Below are 9615 nucleotides of genomic sequence, written 5' to 3'. Positions count from 1 at the left end.
GCACTATCGGTTACCGAGACCCAGCTTTGACGCGTTCCACAAGGGCTTCATTCATCAAGCTGTGTGCTCCCATTCCCGGCCCTCGCCCGGGCGCCTCGGAGGGTGTGGCAACATGGAAACCTGGAGATAAAACATATCTGCGGCAGCCCAGCCCCAAGGGGACAGCAGCTGCAGACTTCTCTGTTCGTTTTGGTGGGTTTTGTTTGTTTATTTGTTTCTTTTTAGACCTTCAGTGTAAGTGATTGAATAAAAACCTTTATGGGTCTGAATTGCTCTTGGGATCATAGTGGAGTACAAAAGGCTGCTTTAAAAATGGTCTGAATTAAAGGGTTGTGTTCAGGAGCAGAAAGGTGTGAATAAAATGAGACAAACACTGCCAAGACATTTCATGTGCTTTACATCAGTTCTGTCAGTGATGGTACCTTTTGGGTTTTGTCTGTTGGTTGTGATGGTTAGCAGTGTGGTACAAAGTGAGTTGATCACCCAAGAAATGTACCGTCAGGCATTGCTGTAGAATTTAATACGGATTGGGTAGGATATGGCCACATCTGAGCTCCAGCTCAGCCTCCGTTGCTCCGGTTCACCGGTGCGCCTATATGTGCGTGCACTGCAGAGGAAGAGGCTCGGGGCTTCTTTCCGACTGGCGCTCTGCTGGCTGGCAGGTCTGCTGGGTGCTGAGCTCTAGAGGCTGGAGAGAAGGGAGTAGGATTACTGGATGTGGCTCAGCAATGAGCTCTGCTGTTAGACTTTCTCTCTGAGCTGGGAAAGAGGATGGTCAGTAGTGACCCTGTGCTGACCTCATTACCAGTGCCCAGAGTTTTTGTGTTACCAGCTCAGAGACTGCAGCTCAGATGCTCTTTTGGAGGCTGAGTTTAACTGGTGCTCTCCAAAATGTTGTCTCATAAGTGACAAAGAAAATGTTAGTATCATTTCCATTTACTACCCCACGCTCAAATATCCACCCTGATAAGAGAACCAGAATAGATGTTGGCTGAGATAGCATTCTGTGTGATGACATGTAAATTAATGTACTGTACAACCCACACAGCCTGCTGTAAGCAGTAGTGTTATAATAAGTACTGCTCAAGTGGTATGAGGTTTAGCATGTGCTGCTCCCAAGTGGGTGGCCTTAGTTCCAAGTATGAGGCATTTGACTCAGAAACACTGATGTACTGTCATGGTGGTTCTGTGTGATTAAAATCACTGCAGACATCCAGGAGTAATGAATTTTCGGAGCTTCCTAATGTGAAGTTAATTGTAGCTAACTGAAATGCTAAACGATACTGATAATGTTAATTATTTTTATAGATGACAGCAATTCCTTAGCAACAGTGGGATTCAATGGGACCTCTGGAGTTATTCATAACTATATATTACAGAGCATGAATGGGCCCTTCTTAGTACCATTTTATTTTCTTTTTTTTCAAATAATGTCTCTCTCATCTATCGGCCATTTTTCACCAGGCCACCAACTAGGATACTTGCTGCAGTGTAGCTTTCATGGAAGTAGGTGCACAGCCACCAGTTGAAGCTTCCCGGTATTAATTTTTAATATTTAATCCCAGTATTTCTTTCTTGGAAAATGGCTTAAGGATTTCTGTTCACACTCATGAACTTGTGCATACTCACAGTTCTCTTTATTCTATATATTCTATATATTATTAATCCTAACCAAGCAAATTAGGAAGCTCTAGATCCTTCTCTTTCTGTGTAGCAGTTGGGCATCTGAAAACTCACCAGTTCATCTTTGGTAGCCTAATGCAAAGCAAGAAACAAAATACCAAATCAAGGTAGAAGGGTAGAAGGCAAAAACTTGATGCTGAGAGGTTAGAGGTCTGTATCTGATTAACCATTCTTTAAACTTGTTGTTTCAAAGATTACGTATTTCAGATACTAAAAATGTCTGTATAACTGTTTGCTTGAAGTTTGGGCCTTTGATAATGCTAGTTTAATTTCCAGGAGACCCAAGTTAGCCATCCATCTGAACTTGTCTTTTGAGTTGATCTTTACAGAAAAAGATCAGCAGATGGCACTGCACGTCCTGCTTGTGCAAGCAGTCCCCTTGCTTGTGCTGCCAGGCCTAGGTGAGACCCAAGCCCTGGAAGTCGTACAGAGGCTGGGAAAAGGTGAAGGAGCCATCTGAGCAAGAAAAAGACAAGCAACAGCAGATAAGCAGAGTTACCTTCGAAATGAAGAAGAAACAGAAATTCTCTAAATAGGTGGGTTTAGAGATTTGGTTATGACAGGTGTAGGGTTACAGGTGTTCAAGTGACAGGTGTAGGGTTATTATTAGCCTCAAAGATGGAGCAGGGGGAACAGCTTAATAGAGAGGGATGTGCAGGCCATGTTTCCAGGGAAAATGAAGGCATACGACAAAAAAGCAATCTCAGTCAGGAGGCCTGGCCAGGGAGTGCAGGGCAAAGGGCAGGGAGAGAAACTGGCAGGAGAAACAAGCTGTACAAAATTCATGTTTGCTATGATGGTGTGAATATAATCCAGTTAAAAAGTGCATTACCACTGATACTAGATCTTCTCTGTTCCTCCTTCCTGACCAGAAAGGTACCCTAAAAGTAGCTTGTGACATGCTTCCTCCTACTGGACTTGTAGGCGTGTACTTGCCTGGGGAGGCTGAGGATTGATGGGAATTTCACAAACACATCAGATACCCTTAGTTAAGAGTTTAGATGCTTAAAATCCAGATGTAGAAAAGTTCTCCCTCTTCAGCTCAGCTTTTCAGCCAACTGTATCATCATGTAAACTGGATCCAAACAATGCAGAGAGTTTTGTTACACCAGGCAGCTGATGCACTCTTAAGTGCTCCCAGCATTTGGCTCTCACCAGTGCTCGGAAGCAGGGGTTGGACAGAGGTGAGAACCCGTAGGCTGACAGTCTGCACAGGGAACTTGGAGGAGCATTTCCAGTAGAGAGTGGAACAAGCACTGCAGCTGCCTGTTGCTGCTATCCAGATGTCGTGGTGTTGGATGAGCCCCTGTATCAGTTTGTTTGACTGTACTGCTTTGTTATTTGTGTTCTAGATTATCTCACTCATCAGACTGTACAGATGCTGGTATGTTGACAGTCCTCTGCTCACTGAGATCTTTCTCAGTAATTTTGTTTGAGCACAATCTGAAATATAGTGTTTTAAGACCCTCCTGTCCAGCTCATGCCATGTCACTTACCCAGATCCTTTAGAATATGACCCAAGAGCAAAAAGTGGAGCCAACAACAGATTTTTTGTTAAATTCAGATTGCCATGTGAAATACCATGGTTAATGAAAATGCACAAATTGCTGGAGTTCTAATGGGCATGTTTCCAGGTCTTGGAGAAACATGACTGGGAGCCTTGCCAGCTGAATAAGGTAGGCAGAAATCCTCAAGATTAGGTTCAAAATTGTCCAATTTCCAGTTGTCTTGTTTTCTGATAAAAATTTAAGATTTTAAGCAAGTGTATGTGTCAGTTGTGGGAAAGTGCTCCAGAAAAGTTTATCAATTGAGTCAGCATGACAAAGTTCATGTGTAGGACAGAAGCAGTGAGCAGGCATTATTCATAAGAGCACAACTCCTGCTTCCAGATGGATATGTTGGAATTGCAGTTTTACCAAGTTCTGCTCAGTGTTTGTGCTATGGCACTGGAGACCATGTGGTGGGTGTCACTGCTCTTGTTAGCTTGTGTTTCTTGCAGCGCCAGCTGTTCAGATTGCTGCAGGAACTCCTTTGTTCCTCTTTGTTGGCTGCTGTGTTGTTGTGCACCAGGCTGCTGCTCCTGTGCTTCTGGCCTTGAACAGCTTCCAAGCCTGCAGCTGGAAGAGCAGGGGAGGGCCAATTTAAGATTAAAGAGACAAGGTCTGAGGGAGTGATGGCAAAGAATACCTCAGACACTGTACATTTGTGGTAGTGCAGTTCGCCATCTGTATTCAGGTTATGATTAATGTGCACAGCCTGAGAGCACTCCATAAATACCTCAAACTTGAGGGAAAGGTCTGTTGAAACACTGGCTAATAAATTCAGAGTGAAATATCATAAGTTACATTATCTTTCTGAATGCATGTGAAATTGGATTCCTCCTTTCCCTGTCAAAGCTGTTTCATCTTAGCAAGGAAATTTGATTATTCATATAGGACAGGAGCTTAAACCCAATGTCCTTTATTCCCAGGTAAGTGCACTAGGTATGTAAGCACCAGGCTAGGAGTTGGTGTCTCTCCATTGTTGTTGTTATTCAAGTATATTACTGCAAAATGGAGGAAGTTCGCATGAAGATGAGCTGGGAAAGGAGAAGAGCTAGGAATTTGTCTCACATATCCATGAATGTACTGCTGAGGGCTATTGCCTTAGCTACAAAAGCACGGATTTTACTCTTTGGGGAGGTTTGGAAAGATCTTTCCTCTCCCAAGTAGCTTACCTGACTGATCTTTCTCTCTGTGTATGTTTGTGCGCATGGAGGCACAGTCCCCCAGAGAAAGCTTTCTGTAACACAGTCAGGGACGTTTGTGCTCTGACAGAGAAGCTGAAAGGGCATCTCTTGTGTCTGATACTGCATCACAGTGGGATAACAGCAAGACAGTTTTCCTGGAATTTAGACTCAGCAGCAGCAGGTTGTAGCAGGTGGTTTTGCATCTGGACTTTGGAAAGAGACTCAAAACACCTGTATGTCCAAGCAGCTGCTGACTGGTAGTTTTAAGAATGTCAGAACACCCTAAATACTTGCTGAAAGCAGCATTTTAATACTTGAACCAACCTGTTGTGTTTAATCTTAAGTCCTGGCAGAATAAACCCCTTGCTGGAACCCATTCATCTGCTGCCTATCCCATCTTTTTGGTCAGTTGTCTGCTTGGATGACCATGGTTTAGGTGCTTCAGGCAGTGTTGGTTTAGGCATATGGTCCTGAACATCCACACTGCTGATCTCTCTCTGCACCAGTATCTGTACCTGGTTGCCATGTGTTTTAATTTTCTGATTTTGGAATATCTCAGAAGAGGAAAAAGCCTGCTTGAAAGGCCTCCAGTCTGTCTGCCCAGATGATCTATCTTCACCAGAATATCTGGCATGTGGACACTCAGTCAAAGTCCAGTGTCCCACAGGAAATTGCTCATTCAGGGTGTGTGGGGCAAATAACTGGAGAGAAAGTGAGAGACACCTGAGATAGATAGCAGATATTTTGTGTGTTAAAGCCATCATGAACTGCAGCTCCTAACCTCAGTCATCCACACATAAAGCAGCATTTTGTGGTGAGGAGGCAGATGACTAATTAGGATACCACTACTACCTGTACTTATGTTAATGAGCCTGCTAATGCCCACTCTGTATTCTTTTTTCAGAATTCTTTTTTCTGTGTAAGACTGCAGTGTGGGAAAATCTGGAATGTCCTAGGGTAGGGGAAAAAAGATTTTTTTTTAATCTATTCAGAATATAATAAAATCGACCTGCCTCAGGTCTTACAAAGTAGCTTAGATATAGAGTTTAAACTTGCCCAGAAAGAACAAACTAAGCATTTGTTGTAGAGGGTGGGAGAAGGAACAAGTCAGAAATGGCAGGTGTAGCAAGAGGGCTAAGATTAAAAGGATCAGCAAAGGCCTTTACATCCACATGGGATTTAAAGTAAGCCAGGGTTGCAGTAGTTCTTTAGACTGTAGAGAAGACCTGTGAAACACCACTGTTAACTTATACTGAGAATAAACTCCCTCATTCTATTCCTGGTGCCACACAGCACAAAGAATGGGAGTCTGCAGATGCACCTGTTCCTATTACCTATAAATCAGTTTCTCATTCACTTTTTACTTCTGTAAGCTGCTCTGAATATATATGTGTGTACATAATTCATCTTATTTTTTAAAGAAAATTATTCACCTCTTGTGTCTGTTGTGTTAGGATCCAATCACACATAGTTTCAAATTATCATGATGTACCATTGACCTTTCCTTCATCTGTCGATGGAAAATCCCATCGGAGGCATAATGTAAAAAGTCAGTAGCATACAGCCACTAAGGGAAGCAGTGTATAACAGCACTGCATGTTGATGTTTCAAGCTTTAGCATTACTACCCCCAAAACTAAGGGAGAAGAATCATAAGGAAGATGCACGCCTTGCCTGAGCTGACTCAGAAATCTGTGTCTCCAGATGGAGGCAGCGCCAGCTTGCACTGCAGCTCTCTCTGCGACTGCCTGCTCAGCAAGCAGATGAGTTGCAAGACTTGTTTTCTCAGAGTGCTCTTCCACAGACATCTCTGCTCCTGCAGAAAGAAAGCAAGTCAAATACAGCAGATAGGTACAGCCACCATATTTGTAGAGTGGACGGCTATCACATGCCATCAGCCATCTCTCCTTGCTTTCAGTGATTCCCAAAGACACACTCCATGCCTGCCTTGCACCTACTGAGGCTGTCACTGAGGTGCCATCTCTTAGAGCTGCTCTCATCCCTTACAGCTTTGTGACCAAGGGGAGACATGGATTCTTGGGCTCAGAGATGACCCCTGAGGGCCTGGAAAAGCCTCCCTCCCCCTTATCTCTGCTCTGAGAAGCTTGGCGTTTAATGCATCCAGGTGTCAGGGATTGTGCCTGCTTTCATATAGGCACTTCCAAAGTGGCTGTGGCAGCTTGTGCAGGTTTGTATTGCTGAGATGATGGAGTCATTCTTTACTACTCTACTTGGGAGCTCTGCAGTGGATGGGGGCCGTGCTGGTGGCATCCAGGTGCCTCCAAGGGAGCGTGGCCACCCATCTCTGGCCATGATCTCTACGGTGTCCCATCCTCATGCACAGCAGCTTTCCTGTTGGTAGCAAGGTGTCTGCACCATGCCAGGCTCCCACAGCCTTTGTATCCTCCCCCAGCTGGGCCCAGGGTTGATTCCCTGCAGAGTACAGTACCAAAGCACAGCAGGTGAGGTGATCCTCATGTGATCCTGAGCAAGCCCTGCCTTTCCCTAAAGCTTTGTGATTACACTGCATAACCTTAGAGTGCTTTCCCCTGGCATGTGCAATGGATGTGTGGGGTAGCTATGGTGGAGGTCATGCTGCCCCTGTCATGTGTCAGAGGGAATTTCAGAAGCAGGGCTTCATTTTATCTTCCCAGATGAAATTCCAGGAGGGCATGAGGGTGGAGTTCAGTTTCTTAAGGGCTGCTTGAGGCCAGATTTTAAACACTACTTTTAGACTCTCAGATTGGATACTACCATGCCTAAAATAGGTGCTGCTCCCCAAAGACTGATGCAGCCTAGGCACCTAATCTCCCTGTTTACGGCTGGGCATTTCTGCAGACTGAAGAGCTGTTTTGAGGTAGATGGTTGGAAATGTGGTTTCCAGAGATGAGGCAGGATGCCTTAGTTGCTCCCACTGCTCTGAGGTGTAAGTGCCTGACACAGAGGCATACACTAGATACCTCCACACGTGCAAGATGTGTAGCACTCCTCCCACATTCCTGGGGGTGGGGCAAGAAAGCTGTTCTGCACCTCCCACTGCCACCTGCTTCCAGGAGCTGTGACAGAAGCCATGAGATAGATTGCAAAAGAGCAGCACAAGTGAAACACTTGCCTCAGATGCTAAGGGCCAGGCAGGAGTGGTGTTGTGAGGTTTCCATACAGCTCCCGGTGCTGCTCCACAGTGGAGCTATGGCTGTGGCGTTCAGGCACCCATGACCCTCCATACTGTTTTAATTAATTTGTTTTATACAGGCAGTGGTTGTTCAGAAGGTCTTCCATCCATGTCTAAATGCATACACCAGGGAACCGAGAAATGCATTTATAACAAACAAAGTAGCCCTGGCTCACGATGGCTGGCAGCTCTGCCTCCACCAGGCCTGGGCAGGCAGCTGGCGTGACCTCCTCTACTCCATCCTTCTCCCCTGACTGAGAACCAGCACGGCCATGAGGCCAAGGAGGCAAGCACAGGGGCAGCAGCCACAGGGCTGTGTTGTGACTTAGGCAGTCCCACTCATCCTGCTCAGCTCCATGGCATGCTGGTTGGTCTGGAATAGGGCAGCTGCCTGTTGAGGAATACAAATAATTGGGAGCCCAAACAGTGAAGCATTATTTAGTGAAGCTTACTAGGGCTTTCAGGGCCCCTGGTGTAACTACACCTCAGCTTACCTGGCCTGTCCTTATCCTCCTTTGGCGTTTTGGATGCCATCAGAGAGTCCCTCCCTGCAACTCTACCATACTTTGTATGGACTATTGTCCTCCTGGATTCAGGGCTGTTCATTCAAGTCTGTAGCTTTTTGTCCCTGCTGTTGTATCTGGGGAGAACTCCAGGTCCCACTTTGTAAATCACTCCTTTTTTTTTGATCTTTGAATGTAAAGTGAGCTCACCTGTTGTGCCAAACCTCATAGTACTAAGAAATACTGGAGTTCCTGAATGTCTTTCCAACTCTTCCAAGCTGGAAGACCCCTGGGATAGATTTTGTATTTCATGGTTGTCTATAAATAGCTGTTATAGAGCTGCCATTTATATTCCCTTCAGGAGGTTCTGAAGAAGGTGAATGAAAGGATCAAACCTGCAGCAGTGCATGGTGGAAATCTTTTGTGTGAAGTTAAACACCTTCAGTTTCCATCTGTGCTGTGTACTAGGGGTCAGCCTTGCTGCTTTGGAGGCACTGTGTTTGTGCCTGAAGGCAAAGCCTGTGCAACCCACAGAGGTGAACTGTAGGGATGTGGAGTGCCAGGAAAATGACATGGACTGCTCTTCAATCCTTGCACCCTTGTTTTGTAAAAGCAAAGTTGTGGTGTCATTTAGGTTAACATGTTTGGGTTTGTTTTTAATCATTATGGCAAACATTTATTCCGATAGAGTGGGAATAATGAGGTGTTTTTCCTGTCTTCAAACCAGCTGTCTAAGAGATTGATACTTGCTGGAATACCTTGGATTTCCAGAGCAAGGGCTGAAAGGGGAGCATGGGACTTCCCTCTGCAGGTGCAGCAGTTTTGCCCTACATGTTTACAGCCCTGAGGCTTCACTGTTCTCCCCAGTGCCTCCCCACTCAGTTCTTCCTGGGCTGGAAAGACTTGTCCTAGCTAAATGATTCTTTTTTTGGCATCATTTTCTAACTGTTACAAATAATTCAGTAGAATGAAATGTCAGAGGAATAATTCTAGCACACCTTTCCCAAGCTACTGTAGTGAGACCAATATGAAAAACATACAGGCAAAGGCAGAGCTCATCTCTTGTTTTGACAGTCTTCAGGTCATGTAAGGTTCTGCACTAGAATGTGAGTTTCATGTGTTTGGAGGGATTTTTGGTTTCTACTGGAGGTGAGAGTGAAACCTGATGAAGTGAGTTATCAACAACTCCACAGACGTTGGCACCATGGCAGGAAACAAAAGCAGCTTTTTTCCCTCAGCAGCATGTTCTCTGGCTCCTCACAGAGCTGGCATGTGCCAATCTGCAGTACCCCTGCCTCCCATAATGTCTCGCCATCCTTTCTTCCCACAGGTGAGCGACCATTCCCCTGCACGTGGCCCGACTGCCTTAAGAAGTTCTCCCGCTCGGACGAGCTGACGCGGCACTACCGCACGCACACAGGGGAGAAGCAGTTCCGCTGCCCGCTCTGCGAGAAGCGCTTCATGCGCAGCGACCACCTGACCAAGCACGCCCGCCGCCACACCGAGTTCCACCCCAGCATGATCAAGAGA

The sequence above is a fragment of the Geospiza fortis genome, unplaced genomic scaffold (genome assembly GCF_000277835.1).
Source record: "Geospiza fortis unplaced genomic scaffold, GeoFor_1.0 scaffold1466, whole genome shotgun sequence".
Lineage (NCBI taxonomy): Eukaryota > Metazoa > Chordata > Aves > Passeriformes > Thraupidae > Geospiza > Geospiza fortis.
Note: the sequence above shows the minus strand (reverse complement) of the source record.